This window comes from Hemitrygon akajei, chromosome 1 (assembly GCF_048418815.1).
Source record: "Hemitrygon akajei chromosome 1, sHemAka1.3, whole genome shotgun sequence".
NCBI lineage: Eukaryota > Metazoa > Chordata > Chondrichthyes > Myliobatiformes > Dasyatidae > Hemitrygon > Hemitrygon akajei.
In genome coordinates, this window is record NC_133124.1 from 165,333,731 (window position 1) to 165,357,313 (window position 23,583).

The 23,583-nt window shown below is 45.9% G+C and overlaps 2 protein-coding genes and 1 long non-coding RNA gene across 3 annotated transcripts in view; 1 reads left to right on the forward strand and 2 right to left on the reverse strand.

Annotated features, from left to right (window-relative positions):
• Positions 1-23,583, forward strand: part of LOC140732028 (uncharacterized) — a 559,606-nt gene that overhangs the window by 378,196 nt on the left and 157,827 nt on the right. The window lies entirely within an intron of this gene.
• LOC140732009 (uncharacterized) overlaps positions 1-23,583 on the reverse strand; it is a 334,699-nt gene that overhangs the window by 263,234 nt on the left and 47,882 nt on the right. The window lies entirely within an intron of this gene.
• On the reverse strand, positions 15,074-17,945 carry LOC140735502 (uncharacterized). The gene is made up of 3 exons (XR_012100766.1): positions 17,862-17,945; positions 15,272-15,439; positions 15,074-15,158 (listed from the first exon to the last, which is right to left on the reverse strand). It is a non-coding gene; the product is annotated as an uncharacterized lncRNA (long non-coding RNA).

The following is a 23,583-nucleotide window of genomic DNA, read 5'->3' on the forward strand; positions in this document are numbered from 1 at the left end:
TTGCATGCTTTCCATCCATACCAGGTTGAGCATTGAGCTAGCAACTCGACCTTGTAAAAACAAGAAAGCCTGCTAAAGTAACGCTGTCACAACAGCGTCCCGATAACTCCACTCGGAGTTAAGGGCTTTCTTCTTCTGCTTAGTTTGTGGGATTTTGGAATTTCGGATGAGAGCAATTCAACCTGTAGTCTATTCAACAGTTTGGAAAAGTGAGGATGAAGTAAAAGAGTGCAAGAGAAATAACAAATGTCTCCATAATAAATATAAAAGTAAAATGTTTAGAAACAAATATGAATTTAACTTCTGTTAAAATAGGGGCAAGATTGTAAAGGGTGATGAATACAGGATTGAAGCTGTTACATTTGAATGCATGCAGTACACGGAATAAGGTCAATTACCTTGTGGCACAGTTAGAGATTGGCGGGTATGACGTTGTGGGCATCTGAGTTGTGGCTAAAAGATCATAGTTTGGAACATATTCTATCAAAAGGACAGGCAGGTAGGCAGAGGGTGTGGCGTGTCTCTGGTGGTAAAAATGAATCAAATCCTTATAAATAGGAGGCATAGGATCGGAAGATGTAGAATCCTTGTGCGTAGAGTTAAGAAACTGCAAAGGTATAAAGACCCTGATAGGAATTAAGTACAGGCCTCTGAACAGTAGCCAGGATGTGGTATACAAATTACAACAGGAGATAGAAAAGTCACATAAAAAAGGGAATGTTGCGATAGTCATGGAGGTATATTGGGAACATCCGGTTGGTGCTGGAATCCAAGGAAAGGAATTTGAAGAATGCTGATTAAGTGCCTACTTGTTGTTGAGCCCAGAAGGAGAAAGGCAATTCTGTACAGGATGTTGTGTAATGAATCAGATTTGATTAGACAGCTAAAAGTAAAGGCATCATTGGGAGAGAGTGATGGGAACATGATAGAATTCACCCTACACTTTGGGAGGGAGAAACTACAATCAGATGTATCAGTATTACAGAAGAGTAAAAGGAATTACAGAGGTAGGAGAGAGGAGCTGCCGATGTTGATTGGAAGGGGCCACTAGCAGGGATGATGGCAGAGCAGCAATGGCTGGAGACTATGGGAGCAATTTGGAAGGCATAGGATAGGAACATCCGAAAGAACTAGTTTGCTGAAGAGTGAATGAGGCAACTGTGGCTACCAAGGGAAGTCAAAGCCATCATAAAAACTAAACCAATGGCAAAACTTATTGAGAAGCTATTAAAACACCAATAGAAGACAACTAAAAAAAGATGGAAAAGATTAAATCTGAAGGTACACTAGCCAACAAAATAAAAGGGGTACTGAAAATGTTTTCAGTTATATAAAGAGTTAAGGAGCAGCGAGAGTGGATATTGTACCACTGGAAATGATGCTGGGGAGTATTGAGGGAGAAAGAAATTGTGGACAAAGTCAATAAGCATTTTGCGTCAGTGTTCACTGGGCAACACACCAGCAGCATGCCAGAAATTCAAGAGTGTCAGGGGGCAGAAATGCATGTGGCCACTTACTGAGGAGAAGGTGCTTCAGAAGCTGATAGGTCTGAAGTTAGAAAATTCACCTGGACTAACCCAGGGTTCTGAAAGAAGCAGCTGAAGAAACTGTGGAGACGTTAGTAGTGATTTTTCAGTAATTACTAGATTCTACAATAGTTCCAGAGTACTGGAAAATTGCAAATGCCACCCCACTCTTTAAGAAGGGAAAAAGGTAAAGACAGGAAATTATAGGTCAGTTAGCCTGACTTCAGTGGTTCAAAGTCCAAGGTTCAAGTTTGTTATTCAACCATACATGAAGCTCATGAATACAGTCAAACGAAACAGCATTACTCCTGGGCCAAGGTGAACAACACAGCACCAAGAGTAAAGCTATTATTAATGCTTTTTGAGTTAGTGATTTAGATGCATATCATATTATTACTGAGTTAAGTATTGTATGTAATGAGTTTTTGCTACAACAAGTGTATGGGACATTGGAAAAAATGTTGAATTTCCCCATGGGGATGAATAAAGTATCTATCTATCTATCTATCTAAGCACATTAAGATATCAGAAAGATACATTCACACAAAAAATATAGTCCAAGATCTTGAGTCCATGAATGTCTGCAATCAAACACAATACATCTTGCCTTTTGCTGAATGAACACTGGGGGGGGGGGGGGACAGCACAACTTCAGCTTGGACACCACACCGCCTCCAAAGCCTTTCTCCTGCGCAGCTGTCGATAGGCGACATTGCAGCTTGAGGCTTAGTCCTCGCTATGACTGAGGCCACACAGCTCCCGCACTGTCCACCAATAAATCACCAGTATTCCACAGTTACAATGTTCAACATGGTCTTGTGGTCACAAGAAAAGCAACTAAGATGATCACTCGCTGTTAGACTGCACACCACCTTCACACACCAATGCCTCTCTGAAACAGCAGCAGCATGTCCTGCTCCTTCAGATAGATAGAGATAGATAGATAGATACTTTATTCATCCCCATGGGGAAATTCAACATTTTTTCCAAAGTCCCATACACTTGTTGTAGCAAAACTAATTACATACAATACTTAACTCAGTAAAAATATGATATGCATCTAAATCACTATCTCAAAAAGCATTAATAATAGCTTTTAAAAAGTTCTTAAGTCCTGGCGGTTGAATTGTAAAGCCTAATGGCATTGGGGAGTATTGACCTCTTCATCCTGTCTGAGGAGCATTGCATCGATAGTAACCTGTCGCTGAAACTGCTTCTCTGTCTCTGGATGGTGCTATGTAGAGGATGTTCAGGGTTTTCCATAATTGACCGTAGCCTACTCAGCGCCCTTCGCTCAGCTACCAATGTTAAACTCTCCAGTACTTTGCCCACGACAGAGCCCGCCTTCCTTACCAGCTTATTAAGACGTGAGGCGTCCCTCTTCTTAATGCTTCCTCCCCAACACGCCACCACAAAGTAGAGGGCGCTCTCCACAACTGACCTATAGAACATCTTCAGCATCTCACTACAGACATTGAATGACGCCAACCTTCTAAGGAAGTACAGTCGACTCTGTGCCTTCCTGCACAAGGAATCTGTTTTGGCAGTCCAGTCTAGCTTCTCGTCTAACTGTACTCCCAGATACTTGTAGGTCTTAACCTGCTCCACACATTCTCCATTAATGATCACTGGCTCCATATGAGGCCTAGATCTCCTAAAGTCCACCACCATCTCCTTGGTCTTGGTGATATTGAGACGCAGGTAGTTTGAGTTGCACCATATCACAAAGTCCTGTATCCGTTTCCTATACTCCTCCTCCTGTCCATTCCTGACACACCCCACTATGGCCGTGTCATCAGCGAACTTCTGCATATGGCAGGACTCCGAGTTATATTGGAAGTCTGATGTGTACAGGCTGAACAGGACCGGAGAGAGTACAGTTCCCTGCGGCGCTCCTGTGCTGCTGACCACCGTGTCAGACCTACAGTCTCCCAACCGCACATACTGAGGTCTATCTGTCAAGTAGTCCACTATCCAATCCACCTTCAGTTCCCCGGCAACAAGCAACTCACTGATGGGGTAGAAGCCACTGCGATCAAAGGTACCTGGTTGCGAAGATGTTGCAGTCCATTATTAAGGATGAGGTTTTGTGGTACTTGAAGGAACATGATAAAATCAGATGAAGTCAGCAGAGAGAATCTTACCTGTCAAATCCATTGGAATTCTTTGAGGAAATAACAGGTAGGATAGACAAAGGAGAGTCAGTGGATGTTGTTTACTTGGGTTTTCTGAAGCCACTTGACAATGAGCTGTACATGAGGCTGGAACAATACTAGCATGGATAGAAGATTGGCTGACTGGCAGGAGGCAAAGACTGGGAATAAAGTAGACAAGGTGTATTCCACAGGGGTCAGTGTCCAGATAGCTTCTTTTCACGTTATATGTTAATGATATGAATGACAGAATTGATGGCTTCGTGGCTGTATTGGTAGAAGATACAAAGGTAATGGAAAAGCAGATTTTAACTGTAGGGAGCCTGCAGAAGGATTTACACAAATTAGCAGAATTGGTGAAAAACTGGAAGATGGAATATAGTGTTGGGAAATGTATGGCCATGCACTTTGGTAGAAGGAATTAAGGTGCGGACTATTTTCAGAAATCAGAAGTACAAGGAACTTGGGTTTCTTGTGCAGGATTCTGTAAAGGTTGAGTCAGTGGTGAGGAAGGCAAATGTAAATTTAGCATTCATTTTGAGAGGACTAAAGCACAAAAGCAAGGATGTAATGCTGATACTTTACAAGGCATTGAACCACTCTTGGAGTATTGTGATCAGTTCTGGTCCCCTTATCTAAGAAAGGATGTGCTGATAATGGAGAGGGTTCAAAGGCCGTTCATGAGAATGAACGTGAATGAAAGGGTTAATGTGCGTTGACCATTTGATAATCTGGGCCTTTACTCGCTGGAGTTTAGAAGAATGAGGGAAGCTATTGAAACCTGTCAAATATGGAAAGACCTAGATAGAACGGATGTGAAGAGGATGCCTCCTATAGTGGAGGAGTCTAGGATCAGAGGACACAGCTTCAGAGTGATGTCCATTTAGAACAGAGAGGAGGAGGAATTCCTTTAACCAGACAGTGGTGAATCTCTGCATTCCATTGCCACAGAAGGCTGTGGAGGCCAAGTCACTTGGTATATTTAATGTGAATGTTGATAGATTTTTGATTAGTAAGGGCACCAAAGGTCATGGATTTGAGGGGGAAAATAAATCACTCATGATGGAATGGAAAAGCAGAATCAATGGGCTGAATGGCCCAATTCTGTTCCTATGTCCATTGGTTTTCTATGGTTCTGTCATTGGATATTTACAGGGAATAATAGCCTCACTCACTGCTCCTGAACCTTATGGTCTCTTCAGAGATTTGTTTTGTTTGGCTTGTCTGCACACTACCTGTCAACTATCCTTGTCTGGACATTACATTGCCTCATCCCTCTCCTCATCAAAATTACTCAATTTCATCAAGGAGTCTCACATTGGTAAGGCCTGCATGAAATCATGCTCACACCACACGATCAACTCCTGCCTTTCCAAATGAAAGTACATCAGTGCTTTCCAGCAGATGTGAGGCCAAGATGTCTATAAATCAAGGACTGGGGGGGTGGGGTGGATATTTGCTTGGAAGTGGAGAATGTCAGTGAGGTACCTAATGCATACTTTGCTTCAGTATTTACCAAGGAAAAGGACATGGAGGACCTGAAGTTCAGTGCTGAATGTTAAGGTTGTTCAGAGGTCAAGGAGGAGGAAGTGTTGGGCCTCCTAATGAATATTAAGGTGAATGACCCCAGGCCGTGATGGGATTTACCCAAGGTTACTGAAGGAGGTAGGAGACGAGATTGCTGGGGGCTTGGCCAGTATCCTTGTGCCCTCTCTAGCCACAGGCGAGGTCCCAGTGGACTGGCAGGTCACTAATGTTGTACCTCTAAGTACGACGGGAATAAGGGAAAATCCTAGGAACTATAGACCAGTGACTCTGTTACAGGTGGGGGCCAAGCGTGCTGGAGGGGGACCCAAATGCAGAACACAAACACGTTTTTCTAGGGTTAAGTAGAGTTTATTGCTCTTTACAAAGAGAACCGTGACGCAAGGATAGAACACAGACCTCGGATGTGGATACCTGGAGACGAGGAGCGCCACGGCCCGGACTTGATACTCAAACATAGGACATGAAACACAGTCTCACCAGGCATGGAGCCGGGACTCTTTAACACCGGGGTCAGGACTCTTCTAGAGTACAGGGCCGGGACCCCTCTTTAGGCAGAACATGGATACGGAGACCACACAACGACAGTCCGTGCGACTAGCGGCAAACGGCCTGCCTACTGCTCTGGATACAGGATGACAAAACAACGGACAGTACTATCACTGACCCAAGTTTGCTCCAAGCAGTGGGAGCTCTTAACTCACCCTGGCGGGTTAACCTTGTCCCGACCCACTCTGGCAAAGGAAGGTGAATTGCTGACACTTGCTCCGGCTAGGTGACTTTGGCTCGCGGTAGCAACAGCGACTTCGCTAATGCTCCATAACGCTCTCGACCCGAACGGCTGACGCCAGGGGCTCATAAACTGCCGGTTCGGTCGAGAGTAAATTAACTTAATGGCCAAGCTCGAGGGGAACGTGAAACAGGGAATTACAGGGGAACAATGAGTCAATGGTCCGGATCATAACACAACCAAGATAAATTTAAAGGGAAACCGATCGGGACCATGACACTCACAGCAGCTGCAAGGAAATTGCTGGAGAAAATTTACCTTTATTTACAAGGTTCATTAACAACTGCCTGTATTTTTAACTTACAATTTATATTCCTGCCTTTCTTCTACAGTGCACCATATAATGATTTGTACATATAAGTGAACATTTCAGAAAATATCATTGATCATTATATTAAAAGGCCTGAGTTCACACACTCCCTGTGGAGTCCCAATCTCTATCTCATACTCCTTCCAGAACATCTTTTTATCACTTAAAAAATCTTGAATGAAATTGAACATTCTATCACCTATTCCCATCTTTTTCTGTTTAAGCAGTATTCCTGCGTCCATAACATATCATAACTGTTCTCCAGATCCAACTGTCACCACTGATTCTTCCACTTGGGCCTAACAAATATCAGATTCCAAACTTAACACTGAGTCCATGGTCATTCTCCCTTTACAAAATCCAGATTGGTGTCCAACTAATTTTCCCACGACTCTCCACAAAGTGAGGAAGCCTTGCTATAACCATTCATTCCAAAATCTTACATACATGTGAAATTAGTTAAACATCATACAACAGATGTCATCTTCCCCAGTCGGATCTGCACCACTAATAGCCTGTTTAAGTACAGACAATGTAAGTTCAACATCCAAGCAAGAATTAGAACATCCTTTTTTCTCTTTGCAATCTGGCAATTGATTGACAAAACAGTTTCTCTGTAAGACCTCTTTGCTTGAATTGGCTGAACTATGTACACCGATGTATGTTTCTGCTAATAACTCTGCTTTTTCAGAGTCAGTAACTGCAACCTTCTCCCCACCATACAAAACTAGTAATGCATCAAATTTTCTATCTCTCCGCTTTTTCATATCAGACCTCAAACTTCCCCCTACATGGATCTCTTCCCAACGCCATCACAGTACATTATCCAATGCAATTTCTTTGCCCTTCTCACTACTTTTAGAACTACAGCTTGAGCTCTTTTATATTGTATGAAAGATGAATAGGAGTGTCATTGTCTAACTTTCCTAAACACTTGATTCCGCTCCTTCACAGCCCTTTTACATTCATTCATCCACTAGGGAACAGCTCTCCTTTTATTATCTACCAGCAATATGGGTTGATTCCTTAGCTATCGAGTTGAGTACAGAGCACAAGTTATTATTACTCAACTCAACATTCTCCAAAACCAAGTGATCAGGAAATATACTTTCACATAGATCATCAAAACATCCCAACTTGCCTTATTAAAAATTCCATCTGGGGATATGAGATCTTTTCTTCTGATACACATCTGTTCCCATTGTACAGATATTGGAAAAATGATCCCCTCCCACTGTTGTATCATTATACACTTCCCAGATACACAGATTTGCTATATCCTCAGATACAAGTGTGAGGTCTATAGCAGAAATGGTGTTGTTAAATAAATTTATCCTTGTACTCCTACCATCACTGAAACACACTGAAAACTTCCCTTCCAGGAAATCTCCCACCACTGTCCCATTCGCATTTGTGTCACTGCAACCCCACACAGTACTCTGGGCATTAAAATCCACACACCATATAACCTTATTTTTTCCATTTCCACCCAACACTTTCCAAATATATCAGGTGCTAACCTTTCACAAGAGTCATAAGAAATTATTATCTGAACTTTACTATTTTTCCCCAATTTAACACAATTGACCCATAAACAACCCCTATTTCCAGAAGGCTGTGTTACCCTGTTTTTGACCAAGGTACCCACTCCTCCTCCATTGTCCATTTTCTGATAGCATCTAATATTAACAAAGACTTGTATGGTAAAACTTAAGACTCAAATTTAACCAGGTTTCCCATATACAAATGCATTTCTTGAACTCTTGACCATTAGCTAACAGGCTTCAAGCATTCCATTGTAAGATTAGAAACAAAACCATTAACAGCCCACCTTTGAACCCTGACATTATTTACTCGTCCTGTAAGGCATCATTAACAAATTCTGGGGTCAAGTCTTTTATCTCTAGATATTTTTCTGTAGCTTTCAAAATACAACTTTTCCTCTAACTAAATTATTTTTAACTTGGTCATCTATACATCTGGAGATTACTCTCCAAAGCTACTGTCATTCAATATAAATTCTTGGTGTTACTGTCCTTCCTCCCACATCTTTTAACCCCAAAGCTTCCTCACATTGCTTACTATCTTCACAAAATCTCTTAAAGTTATTGAACACACTATACGTACATCCTAATACTTTTTTTTTCAAATCTTTAGTTAATCTAATTGGATTGATATCAGAAACAGGACCATATTCAAAACTCAACAAAACCTTAAAACAGCCACCTGGCTTCCCCAGATCACCCTCCAGTCACCACCTTCCCCTTTCCCCACTTTTTATTCTGGCATCTTCTCCCTTCCTTTCCAGTCTTGATGAAAGGCCTCGGCCCAAAATGTCGAGTGAATGTCTCTATTCATTACCATAGATACTGCCTGACCTGCTGAGTTCCTCCAACATTTTTGTGTGTTGTCTTAAACTCATCTTTCTCCTCCTTTTATTTCAATCCTGTCTACTGCCTTCACCACTGGACGACAGGACAATCCTCAATCGGCCACTTATTTTCTCGTCTGCAATTCACCATCCTCCAAACAACTCCTTTCACTCAATTCCACTTCCCGTTCGTTACCTTCGTCACTTCCCACAATCCCTACACCCCCTTCCTGACTGAGAGAAAACACCAACATCAGGCTCCAAATACCCCAGTGTCATGGTTCCGGTTGGCCGTTCCACTTTAACACTTCTTTCTCCCTGATTATGCCCCAATTTCAGTGAATTGATGCTAAGTTATGTGGCGACCCACTTCCCAGTGCACTCGAACCGGCTCACAAAGTGGCGCACGCCGGCATTGAGGCCGGTCCCAAAAAGGGCGCCAGGCCTGCTTCACCAGCAAGGGGAAAAGCCCGCGCGCGGGACGGGACTGTGAATATTTGCCCCCTACAGCATTCCCGCCCGGGGAGGGCGGGAACAGGAAGGCTTTAAAGCGAGGCCGCAAAGTTTGAATAAACCTCTTTTGCAACTGCAGCTCACCGACTGCGTGTCGTTAATTCAGCGCTGTGTGTACAATTGGTGACCCCGACAGCCCAAACGATATCTGGACCGGAGATGAACGACGCCGCATCTGTTCATGCAGTTTCGTTAAAACTGCCAAGCTTCTGGACGCTGCGACCTCACCTGTGGTTCCAGCAAGCAGAAGCCCAATTCCACATTGGGCAGATAATCGCGGATTCCACACGTTACTAAGACGTGGTGAGCTCCCTCGACCAGGAGACAGCCGCCCAGGTTGAGGAGTTCATACAGTCGCCCCCGGGAGACGGCAAATACACAGAATTCAAAGCCCTGCTCATAAGGACTTTCGAACACTCACGACGCGAGCGAGCTGCCCGTTTACTGCACCTGGATTGTTTGGAAGACAAGCCGCCGTCGGCTATGATGAACGAGATGCTGGCCCTGGCCGGAGGGCACAAGCCCTGCCTCATGTTTGAGCAGGCATTCCTGGAGCAGCTGCCCGAGGACATACGCCTGCTGCTGTCCGCGGCGGATTTCAGCGACCCCCGGAAGGTGGCGGCCCGGGCAGATGTGCTGTGGAAAGCCAAGAAGGCGAGTGGGGCGTCCGTCACACAGATCACCAAGCCACGCTCCCAGCAGCAGACCAGACCAGGCCTGGCTGCAGAGCCCACTAACGCAAGTTCCCGGGAAACGCCAGGGCCAGCCGCCACTGATTGCTACGGCGGCTGGCCTTCGGGATGGCCTCCTGTATGTCTGGGACAAGCGGTCGGGACGCCGATTTTTGGTCGACACCGGAGCCGAGATCAGCGTCTTACCTCCGACGAGTTACGACACCCGCAACAGAAAACCGAGTCCCACCCTGAGGGCCGCGAACGGCAGCACAGTAAGGACCTACGGCACCCGTACGGTGCGGCTACAGTTCGGCTCCAGCCACTTCACACTGGCCGCGGTAGCCCAACCACTCCTGGGGGCGGATTTTTTGCGAGCTCACAGCCTACTGGTCGACCTGCCGAGGCAGAGACTGGTCCACGCCGAGACCTTTCAAACGTTCTCCCTGGTTGAAGCCCAGTTGCCGGACCCACACCTAGACTCCATCACGCTGTCCGACAACGACTTCACCAGAGTCCTGGCGGATTTCCCATCGGTTCTGTCACCGCAGTTCACAGCAGCCATGCCCAGACACGGCGTACAGCACTACATCCCGACCCAGGGACCACCCCTCCACGCCCGTGCTCGAAGGCTTCCCCCGGACAAGCTCCGACTGGCGAAGGAGGAGTTCAAGAGGATGGAGGAATTGGGGATCATACGGCGGTCCGACAGCCCATGGGCCTCCCCCCTGCACATGGTGCCCAAAGCAACATGGGGACTGGAGACCATGCGGTGACTACCGCAGGCTGAATGAGGCTACAACACCGACCGCTACCCTGTGCCGCACATTCAGGACTTTGCAGCAAACCTGCCCGGCGCACGGATCTTCTCCAAGGTAGACCTCGTCCGAGATTACCATCAAATCCTGATGCATCCGGACGACGTCCCCAAAACGGCACTCATCACTCCTTTCGGCCTTTTCGAGTTCCTCCGCACACCGTTCGGCCTGAAGAATGCCGCACAGACGTTCCAGCGGTTAATGGATGTGGTGGGACGCGACCTGGACTTCGCATTCATCTATTTGGACGACAACCTCATAGCCAGCAGCAGTCGTCAGGAGCATCTGTCCCACCTCCGTCAACTCTATGCCTGACTGGGTGAATACGGCCTAACAATCAATCCGGCCAAATGGCAGTTCGGGCTCGACACCATCGACTTCCTGGGCCACAGAATTACTAAAGACAGGGCAACAACTCTGCCCGCCAAGGTAGACTCGGTCCGCCATTTCCCCCGACCCAACACAATCAAAGGCCTTCAGGAATTCGTGGGTATGGGGAGTTTCTACCACCGCTTCCTCCCTTCAGCTGCCCGAATCATGCGCCCACTGTTCATCCTGATGTCGGGTAAGGGCAAAGACATTACCTGGGACGAGGAGTCCGCCGCCGCTTTTGTTAAAACCAAAGAAGCCTTGGCAAACGCCGCGATGCTAGTGCACCCCAGAACAGACGTCCCTACCGCCCTCACAGTGGACGCATCTAACACGGCAGTCGGTGGGGTACTGGAGCAACTCATCGAGGGGCGCTGGCAACCCCTGGCGTTTTCCAGCAAACACCTACGACCACCCGAGCTCAAATACAGTGCTTTCGACCGGGAACTGTTGGCGCTATACCTGGCAATCCGGCATTTCAGGTACTTCTTAGAAGGTAGGCCCTTCACCGCGTTCACGGACAACAAACCGCTTACCTTTGCGTTCACGAAAGCATCTGACCCCTGGTCGTCCCGCCAGCAGCGACATCTGTCCTACATCTACGAATACTCGACGGATGTCCGGCATGTCTCGAGAAAGGACAATGTCATGGCGGACGCTCACTCCCGCCCTAACATCCAAGCCCTGTCCCAGGGGGTAGACTATGAAGTGCTGGAGGAGGCGCAGCAGACAGACGAGGAGATCCCTAGTTACAGAACCGCAGTCTCCGGTTTGCAGCTCCAGGCTCTCCCCGTCGGCCCAGGTGAGAGGACCCTACTCTGTGACGTCACCACCGACCAACCCCGCACTGTCGTCCCGGCAGCCTGGCGGCGGAGCGTTTTCAACTCCATTCACAACTTAGCGCACCCCTCCATCAGGTCAACCGTCCGGATGGTCTCCAGCAGGTTCGTTTGGCACAGATTCTGCAAGCAGGTCAGTGAATGGGCCAAAACGTGCATGCACTGCCAAACAGCCAAGGTACAGCGACACACCAAGGCCCCGCCGCAGCAGTTCCACCCCACCCGCCGGCATTTCGACCACATTCATGTGGATATCGTGGGCCCCCTGCAACTGTCGCGAGGACCGCGGCACCTCCTGACTATCGTGGACCGGTTCACCAGATGGCCAGAGGCGGTCCCACTCACCGACACCACCTCTGACTCTTGCGCCCGGGCACTGGCTGCAACCTGGGTATCTCGCTTTGGTGTACCAGCCCACATCACCTCCGATAGAGGCACCCAGTTCACCTCCAGCCTGTGGTCAGCTATGGCCAGCCTTTTGGGGACACAGCTGCACTACACAACTGCCAACCACCCACAGTCGAACGGACTAGTGGAGCGTTTCCACCGTCACCTGAAGTCGGCTCTCATGGCCCGCTTCAAAGGGCTTAACTGGGTGGACGAGCTTCCCTGGGTCCTGCTCGGAATCCGCACGGCGCCCAAAGACGATCTGCACACCTCGTCTGCCGAGTTGGTGTACGGCGCACCGCTGGTCGTCCCAGGAGAGTTGATACCAGCCCCAAGGGGGCAAGAGGAAGAACCCGCAGCAGTCCTGGGCAGACTACGCGAGTGGCTCGGTAACCTGGCCCCCGTACCAACTTCACAGCATGGGCAGAACCCGACCTGCATACCCAAAGACCTGCAAAACTGTAAGTTTGTTTTTGTACGATGGGGTGGACATCGGGCACCGCTACAGCGGCCCTACGAGGGGCCGTTTACGGTAATCAGAAACAACGGGTCCACATTCGTGCTGGACATTGGGGGGAAAGGAGGTTTTCACAGTGGAACGACTCAAACCAGCCCATGTGGACTTGGCGCAGCCGTTCGAGATTCCGGCACCGCGGCGCAGAGGCAGACCTCCCAAACAGAGTCCGACCCAGACTGAGGACATTGGGGGGTGTATCGCCGGTACTGGGGGGTGGGGGGGGAGAGTTATGTAGCGACCCACTTCCCAGCGCACTCGAACCGGCTCACAAAGTGGCGCACGCCGGCATTGAGGCCGGTCCCAAAAAGGTTGCCAGGCCTGCTTCACCAGCAAGAGAAAAAGCCCGCGCGCGGGAACAGGAAGGCTTTAAAGCGAGGCCGCGAAGTTTGAATAAATCTCTTATGCAACTGCAGCTCATTGACTGCGTGTCGTTATTTCAGCGCTGTGTGTAGCACACCGCTACAGTTACACAATTTCTGCACATCTGGCTCTCATCAGAGACTGGGAAATAAATACTATGGTGCCTCTATCACAGTATGCCGGTTCGTTGGCCAATTCTCGTGTGATACTTCGTTCCCTGTCCCGATTAGAACCGGTAATTCTAAGTTCCGCTCTAGTTTCTAGAGTCCCTGTGAATCCCGTCTCCTTGTCAAGATCCCTCTGGTTTCCCGCTCTCCGTTCAGGTCTACGCCAGCCTTCCCAACTGAGTCGACGTGCCGGTGTCCTGCACTTGGGTTCTCCTCCATCTCCCCCTTGTAACACTCAGCCCTCTCGAGGTCTCTCCTGCCTTTGTGTACCTGGTGAAAAAGAACGTAACACACACAAAGTGCTGGAGGAACTCAGCAGGTCAGGCAGCACCTATGGAAGAGAGTACAGTCGAAGTTTCGGGCCAAGACCGCCGGACTGCTGAGTTCCTCCAGTATTTTGTGTGTGATGCTTGGATTTCCAGCATATGCAGACTTTCTCTTTTGTTTGTTTTGTGAAAAGTTACGCTGAATCCCAGCCATAGACAATGTTCAAGTGTAAAACCAGTTCAATGCTCCGATCAGCTGTTGGAAATCTCAAAAGCGTGAACTGGAACCGACCGATGAGGAAGGGGAATCACACTCTGGGCAGGTCGGTACAGAGGGGGCCGGTTTCGTCTCCTTGACTCAGTGGTGTGAGGAACCTGCTGCCTCCAAAGACGAGTAGCCCGGAGGTTTCCTCTGATCCGACAGGGAGAGAGTGAAGCAAGAGGCCGTTCAACCCATCATGTCACTCGCGGTGATAGTCCTGCCTATTTTTCTCAGTGAGTGTCCGCTGCTCAGCCAGTTGATGGACAGGGAATTCATCCAATCTCCAGCGAGTGCAGGTTGTGAGCCCACCCCCTACATAAAGTTCCCAATACCCAGTAGCTGGGAATTGCTTGCTCTGGACTACCCAACCTGGTGGAGCAGGACCACTAAAGGAGTGTATGCAGCAGAAATCAGACGTACCGCAGAGGCTCAGAGGAAACGCACTGCGCGCAAGGCTCGAGCTACCTCCACTTCCACTGCAGCACCTACCCTCATGTGTCCCACCTGTGGGCGAGCTTCCAGGGCCCGGATTGGCCTCACCAGTCACCTCCGGACCCACAGTCACAAACCCTCCACCTGACAGAAGTCGTGGTCGTCTTCGACTCCGAAGGACGAACAACAACAACTCTATTGGCTACTGGATGCTGACAGACAGACAGACACATAGGAGAGAGAAGTAAATACGTGAAGGTGTAGAAAACACGAGGAAAAAAAGCAAAGGATGCTGGAACCTCCCAGCGGGTTGGTGGTGTCAACAAGTCAGGTCCAGGTCCATTTTATTATCAAGTGCAGAAGTACAGTGAGCTACAGGTGCAATGGAGAACTTGTGAGGGCATCACAGGCAAGGAGGTAATGGAGAGCACACCAGGCATGACTTAGAAATTCGAATTTGTACAAAAAAGCCATTAGTGCAAAATAACACAGCTAGAAACGAGTCTATGGTGATACATGAGGTGGCCACAAGTCTTCCATTGCTGAGGTCAAGTTCGAGTTTATTATCATGGGAACATGTATCCAGGGTATAATTGCCATGGAAATTGGCTTTTGCAGAAGCAACACAATACATTGGAAACAAGTTGGCTTAATTATAACTAATTTACTGGACATGTATAATGAAGAGAAAGAAATAGAATTAGAATCACTGTTTGTAATTGCATTAATATGCTGGGCCCAGGATAGACCTTCAGAGATATCAACACCCAGGAACATGAAACTGCTCACATTTTCCACTGCTGATCCCTTGAGAAACTGATATCTGCTGCCAGCTGTTGAGTAATTTGTTGTTTTTCAGCAGCTGTTCAGGGTAAAAACAAAAATGCTATAAATTACAACATAAATATTGTCAAAAAAGGAAATGCAGATTCATGGTTCAATCAGAAACCTGCTGGGAGAGGGGAAGAGGCTTACCTGAATGGTTGAGAAGAGAAAGAGTTAGGGGTCCTGTTAGTGTTAAAGAACCTGATGGGAGTGAAGAAGCTGTTGTGGAAACTTTATATTTGGGTCTTTGTCCCCCTGTACTTCCTGACTGAGGCAGGATTCAGAAGAAGACAAGGTCCAGACGGTGATATCACCTAACTGAATCAGAATTGGGTTAGATACCACTGGCACATATCGTGAAAAATGTTGTTTTGTGGCAACAATACATTGCAATTCATAATATAAATTATAAATTACAATAAAGAATATATATTATTAAATAAAGTAAGTGGAGCAAAAATGAGCAAAACAGCTAAAGAAAACAGTGAGGTAGTACACATGGGTTCATGTTCTATTCAGAAATCTGAAGTCAGAGGGGAAAAAGCTGTTCTTAAACCATTGAGTGTGTTCCTTCAGACTCCCATAACTCCTCCCTGACGGTAGCAATGAGAAGAGATCATGTCCTGAATGGTGATGAGGGTCCTTAATGATGGATGCAGCCTTCTTGAGGCATTGCAATAGACAATAGTTGTAGCAGTAGGCCATTCGGCCCTTCGAGCCCGCACTGCCATTCAATGTGATCATGGCTGATCATCCACAATCAGTTCCCCGTTCCTGCCTTCTCCCCATATCCCTTGACTCCACCATCTTTAAGAGCGCTATCTAACTCTTTCTTGAAACCATCCAGAGAATTGGCCTCCACTGTCTTCTGAGGCAGAGCATTCCATAGATCCACAACTCTCTGGGTGAAAAAGTTTTTCCTCAACTCTGATCTAAATGGCCTACCCCTTATTCTTAAACTGTGGCCTCTGGTTCTGGACTCCCCCAGCATTGGGAACATATTTCCTGCCTCTAGCGTATCCAATCCCTTAATAATCTTGTATGTTTCAATCAGATCCCCTCTCTTCTTTCTAAATTCCAGTGTATACAAGCCCAGTCGCTGCAATCTTTCAACATATGACAGTCCCGCCATCCAGGGAATTAACCTCATGAACCTATGCTGCATTCCCACAATAGCAAGAATGTCCTTCCTCAAATTTGGAGACCAAAACTGAACACAATACACCAGGTGTAGTCTCACCAGGGCCCTGTACAACTGCAGAAGGACCTCTTTGCTCCTATACTCGACTCCCCTTGTTATGAAGGCCAACATGCTATTCGCTTTCTTCACTGCCTGCTGTACCTGCAAGCTTACTTTCAGTGACTGATGAACAAGGACACCTAGATCTCGTTGTACTTTCCCTTTCCCTGACTTGACACCAGATAGTAATCTCCCTTCATGTTCTTGCTACCAAAGTGGATTACCTCACATTTATCCACATTAAACTGCATCTGCCATGCATCTGCCCACTCACCCAACCTGTCCAAGTCACCCTGCATTCTCCTAACATCCTCCTCATATTTCACACTACTACCCAGCTTTGTGTCATTGCAAATTTGCTGATGTTACTTTTAATCCCTTCGTCTAAATCATTAATGTATATTGTAAACAGCTGCAGTCCCAGCACCAAGCCTTGCGGTACCCCACTAGTCACTGCCTGCCATTCTGAAAAGGACCCGTTAATCCATACTCTGTTTCCTGTCTGCCAATCAATTTTCTATCCAGTGAGTACCCTACCCCCAATACCATGTGCTTTAATTTTACCCACTGATCTCCTATGTGGGACCTTGTCAAAGGTTTTCTGGAAGTCCAGGTACACTACATCCACTGGCTTTCCCTTGTCCAATTTCATAGATACATCCTCAAAAAATTCCAGAAGATTAGTCAAGCATGATTTCCCCTTCGTAGATCCATGCTGACTCGGACCGATCCTGTTACTGCTATCCAAATGTACCGTTATTTCATCTTTTATAATTGACTCCAGCATCTTCCCCACCACTGATGTCAGGCTAACTGGTCTATAATTCCCCGTTTCCTCTCTCCCTCCTTCCTTAAAAAGTGGGATAACATTAGCTATCGTCTAATCCTCAGGAACTGATCCTGAATCTATAGAACATTGGAAAATGATTACCAATGCTTTCATGATTTCTAGAGCCACCTCCTTAAGTACCCTGGGATGCAGACCATCAGGTCCTGGGGATTTATCGGCCTTCAGTCCCATCAGTCTACCCAACACTATTTTCTGCCTAATGTGACTTTCCTTCAGTTCCTCCGTTACCCTAGATCCTCGGACCACTATTACATCTGGGAGATTGTCTGTGTCCTCCCTAGTGAAGACAGATCCAAAGTACCTGTTCAACTCGTCTGCCATTCCCTTGTTCCCCATAACAAATTCACCCGTTTCTGCCTTCAAGGGCCCAACTTTGGTCTTAACTAGTTTTTTTTCTCTTCACATACCTAAAGAAGCTTTTACTATCCTTCTTTATATTTGTGGCTAGTTTACCTTCAATCCTCATCTTTTCTCCCTGTATTGCCTTTTTAGTAATCTTCTGTTGCTGTCAGGTGGGGCCGGTTACAGTAGGACTCAAGTGCAGACCAATGAATACTCTTTTACCAGGATTTTATTAGCGGCCACAGGGGCAACAGTCTCTCAACCCCAGGAGGCAGGCACGAAGCCGGAATAGCAGGCGGAGGTCTTACCTGGGAAAGGCTGTCCGGTGAGGGCAGACGATTACGGGTGCTTCAGTCAAGAATCAGGTTCCAAACAGGCAGAATCCAGAAACACAGAATTCAACAATTTCAGTTGGCAGTAGTCACTATAGCAGGCTGGAATGACTCAGTTCAGGACTGGGACGAAAAGGCAGAGAGTATGAGTCGAGGCAGGGTTTAAATGGACCGGGCAATGAGCGGGAACAGAAACAGGTGGGTGCTATTGAGGAGATAAATGGGTAATTGGCGAGAGTCCAATTAGGGAAGGGGCTGGTTTAAAGCCCACATGGCCAGGTGAAAGAAGGTAGAATTTAAGGGCTGTCGTGGTCCAGAGCTATCAGCAGGATTTTGGCTGGAACGTGGTGGTGCATGTGTGAATGTGGTTTGGAACTTGTTGAGGGAAGGAGAGTGGGGAAGGGGCGGGAATTGCTGGGAGGGGGTTGCCTGGGTCTGGTAATGGCAGACAAGGTGAGAGGAGGGGCTGAGGGAAAGAGAGTGGGGAAGGAGCGGGATAGGGATTTGGGATCAGAGGCAGGCAGCTGGGGAGAAATGGATTTTTGTGAAGGGATAAATAAAGGGAATAAGGAGATAGTGAGGGGATGGATGAATGAAAACCGAGCCAAAGGCAATAAAAGAATAAGAAATGACAGTGGAGAGAGTTCTGAAAGTGAGGATGATGAACAAGTTCAGAGAGGAGGTGTTGTCATAATTAGATTTAATGAGCTGGCACAAGGACACATGAAGAAAATTAACCTGTTTGTGCTAACAACAACTCTGGCAAATAAGATAGGGGAAATAGTATTTGCAAAAGTCCTTAATGATGGCAATCTATTGGTAAGATGTGCGAATGAGGAACAACTTGAGAAAGCACTCAAGCTAAAAGAGATAGGAAAATGCAAGGTGGAATATACAGGGAGGGTGGGAGCATGAAATGGTGGTTGTAAAGGAGTGATCACGGGTGTACCAATGAGTATAAACATGGAGGAGTTGAAGATGAATATCAAAGGGGGGGGAAGTAATTAATGTTCTAAGACTGAAAACAACAAAGGAGGGAATGAAAAAGGAAAGTGAAACAATATTGATTGAATTTGAAGAAGAAAGAGTTCCAAGGAAAGTGTTCCTGGGTTTCATGAGTTACCCAGTAAGGGTGTATGTGCCAAAGCCATTGAGGTGCTAAAATTGTCAAAGGTTTGGACACATAGCTAAAAACTGTAAAAGGCTAAGGAGATGTGCTAGATGTGGGGATGATCATGAATATGGAAAGTGCGGAACAGGAGTGCAACCAAAATGCTGTAATTGTGGAGGAGCTCATAATGTGGTGTATAGTGGGTGTGAGGTTATGAGACAGGAGAATAAAATTCAAGAAATAAGAGTGAAAAGAAAGATCACTTATGCAGAAGCTCTAAGAATGTCAAGAGAACAGAATAATGCTCCTAATGACCAGAGAGAAATAGGGATGCAAGAGATGCAGCAATGAGTAAATGGCAGGATTTATGTGGAAAAAAAAGCTCTAGTAACATTCATTGCAGGAGTCATTAATAGTACGGCAGATGTAAAGTCAAAAAGTGACAAAATTCAGCTGGTGGTCAAAGCAACAGTAAACCATTTAGGGTTAGTAGGACTGACATGGGAAGAAGTGAGGGAGAACCTCACTAATCAGTCCAGCCAGGAAGTGTCATAGGTTGGTTAGTACTCATTATGGTGATTCTTTTGCAATGGAATTCAAGGAGTTTACTGGCCAATGGCCAGGAATTTAAGGAATTTATTAAGGAAATGGTTGCAAAACCGGATGTAGTGTGTATGCAGGAAACTTGGTTGAAACCAGCTTTAGACTTTGTGGTACATGGGTATACAATGATAAGGAAAGATAGAAATCTAGGGGGAGGAGGAGGTTGTGCTATGTTAATCAAGCAAGGTATACCATATAGGGTACTGGAAAAAGGAGATGATCAGGAATACATAGTGGTGGAAATATGGGAGAGAGGGGAGGGAGTGGTTATAATTAACTGCTACAATCCATGTAAAAGGTTGGATTTGGACAGTCTACTAAGGATGCAAGGACAAAATAGACATAAAGTAGTGTGGTGTGCAGATCTCAATGCTCACAGCACAATATGGGGGGATCCGATTACAGATTCAAATGGAACGGTAATTGAAGATTTGATGGAAGAAAGGGATTTGGTATGTATGAATAATGGTAGAGGAACAAGGATAAACATAACAGGAACTGAGTCGGTATTAGATATTACATTAGTGTCTAATGTCTTGGCTGGCATCAGTAACTGGAGAGTTTGGACTGCTTCAACAGTAGGCAGTGATCACTACCCAGTTTTATGTTCAGTGGGTGAAAGAGTTGAAATAAGACCAGGTGGGGGATTCCCAAAGTGGGTGTTTGGAAAAGCAGATTGGGGTAAGTTCCAGAAGTTAAGTGAAGAAGCATTGACAAAGATTGACATTTCTGGAAATATAGATGAATTAAACAGTCAGGTGACTTCAGCAATTATTATGGCAGCAGAAGGATCTATACCCAGGAGTAAAAATAGGATGAATAGAAAAATAGTGCCATGGTGGACAGAGGAAAGTTGTCAGGTTGTAAAAAAACAGAAATAGAGCATTCAGGCTAGTTAAAAGAACCCATAATATGCAGCATTTGATTCAATATAAGAAGGCACAGGCAGTGGTGAGAAGAACTATACGTCAAGCTAAAAGGGCAAGTTGGAGGAGTTTTTGCAACAAAATAGGAAGAACAACGCCTGTGGGAGAGGTATGGGGAATGATTAAGAGGATGGGGGGGAGATAGAAGGGATTGGGAGTATCCAGTAATGATATCTGAGGAGGAAACGGCCGTCTCCAGCAGGGATAAGGCTGAGATCATGGCCAAGTCATCTGTAAAGATACATAGTTCAGAAAATTTGTCTGAAGAAGGGAGAAGGAGAAGGGAAAGAACGATGAGTCAATACCCAGGTGTGTTAAACAGGAGGAAAGAAACAGATGATATAATTGATGATCCATTTACTTTGGCAGAAATGGTGAGAGCAATAAAGAGATCGAGACCAACCTCCCCAGGGAAAGATCTAATATGCTACGTTATGCTAAAAAATCTAGAAGAAGGCGCGCTCTTGAAGTTACTGCATTTTTACAACAGAGTGTGGGAGGAGGGAAGATTACCAAGTGCATGGAAAGAAGCAGTAGTAATTCCAATAAGGAAACCTGGCAAGGATCAGTCAAAACCCACTAGCTACAGGCCAATAGCACTAACATCAAATATCTGTAAGGTAATGGAAAGGATGATAAATGAAAGGTTATCATATGATCTTGAGAAGAGAGGAATGCTGGCAAGTTATCAGTGGTTTTAGGAAGGGAAGGAATTCCATGGACTCAGTGATAAGGTTAGAGACTGAAATAAGAAAGGCCCAGGCAAATAAAGAATCAGTAGTTGCAGTGTTTTTTTGACATTGAAAAAGCCTATGACATGATGTGGAAGGAAGGATTATTAATTAAACTGCACAAGATGGGGGTTGGGGGGAGAGTTTCTAATTGGATTAAAGATTTTTTGTTTGGTAGAAAAATTCAAGTTCGGATTGGATCAGAATGATCAAAACAGTACATAGTGGGAAATGTCACACCTCAGGTTAGTGTGATTAACCCGTTACTTTGCATCATTATGATCAATGATGTCTTCACAAAGGTACCAGTGGATATAGGTAGGTCACTGTTTGCGGATGATGGGGTCTTGTGGAAAAGAGGCAGGAACACCAAGCATAAAATCAGGAAACTACAAGGAGCAATTGATGAAGTGGTAGAGTGGGGTTATGATTGGGGATGTATATTTTCAGTGGAAAAAACTCAAACTGTATTTCTCACTAGGAAAAGAATTGAAGTAGGGAAGAAGTTAAGGATGTATGGGATTGAATTAGAAAGGGTCGGATCATTTAAATTTTTGCGAGTTATATTTGATTCACGATTAACATGGGCAGACCATATCAGGAAAGTTGAGGAGAAATGTAAAAAAGTAATAAACGTGATGAGATGTTTGACTGGTAGGGAAAGGGGAGCAAGTTGTTCAGCATTAAAGAGAATGTATGTGGCTTTAGTAGGATCTGTGTTGGATTATGGAAGTGTAGCATATGGATCAGCAGCTAGGTCTCTTATAAGGAAACTGGATGTGATTCAGACTCAGGTTTTGAGAGTGTGCAGTGGGGCTTTTAAAACATCACCAGTATCAGCCCTGCAGGTAGAAATGGGAACAATGCCTTTGGAATTAAGAAGAATGCAATTGATGGCAAACTAGTGGGTTAATTTGCAGGGACACAATGATTCTCACCCTGCTAAAGGAGTGTTGCAGGAGTCCTGGGAAAATGGGAGGTTTCAGAGGGAAAACTTTAGTCGGGTAGGGAATGATATTGCTAGATCATGTGGAGTGTTTGATCTAAGGATAAGTCCTTCAGCCATTTATCCGGTTGTAGCTCCATGGAAGCTGGTATGGCCTGACGTAGACTGGCATTTGTTAGGGGTAAAAAGGAAAGGAAAGTATAAAACTGATTTGGTAAGTGCTTTTAACTGTTATGTGATGGAAAAGTATAGTGATTATACTCAGGTCTATACAGATGGTGCTAAGGAACCTGAGACAGGAGTGACAGGGTTTGGGGTGGCTATACCAGCAAAAGCAATTGCAATCAGCAGAAGAACATCTGATAAGTTAGCGGTGTATACAGTGGAGATGATGGCAGTGTTGGTTGTGTTGGGTAGAGAAACCTAGACTAATCAAAGCGTTGATATGCTCAGATTCATCTTCAGTTCTAGCAAGTTTAAGGTCTTCTCACTCAAACAACCGGCAAGATGTACTTCATGAAGTCCTTCAGTCGGTCACAAGAGTTGCAAATCAGGGAGTTCAGGTTAAATTTCTATGGGTTCCAGCTCATGTAGGGGTGAAGGGCAATGAAAGGGAGGATGAGTTGGCAAAGAGGGCAATAAAGAAAGAAAATATAGAAATGCACATTAGTATTAGTAAAGCAGAGGTTAAGTGTGTAATCTGGGAAAAAATTAACCAAATGTGGCAAGAAAGATGGGACAGGGAGGGGAAAGGGAGGCATTTATATCAAATACAAAAAAGTGTTGCAGGTACTAGGGTAGGAAGTAGATACAGAAGAGAGGAAATTGTGTGGACAAGGTTAAGGCTGAGGCACTGTGCACTAAACCAAACACTGAAATTGATAGGGAAACACCAGACAGGACTGTGTGAGGAATGTTAGGAAGAGGAGTCAGTAGAGCATGTAGTTCTGAGTTGCAGGAAGTATGGGATACAGAGAGAGATGATGAGAATTAATCTAAGGGAATTGGGGGTGCAGGAATTCACATTAAAAGGGTTGCTGGGCATGGGTGAGAGAACACAGGTCAGGGTATTTTTAGCTTTCTTAAGAGGTACAGGGTTTTTTTTTATAGGATATGATGGATAAACAGAAATAGGGTACTAGGATGGTGAGGATAAAGTGTAGGTTAGGGTATGTGTATGTGTGCGATTGGGTGAAGGGATTTAGAATGTGAGTCCATTGCATACTCTGGAGCAGAAGGTGACGGTAATGCACCATTAAGCTGGGTGCCAACTGCCGTAAAACAAGACAGAGAGAGAGCTATCAGCAGAGCCCCTTTGACCCAGTGTTCCGGCCGGATCCGGCTCTTTAAAAGTTTCCCTATCCTCTGGCTTCCCGCTCAT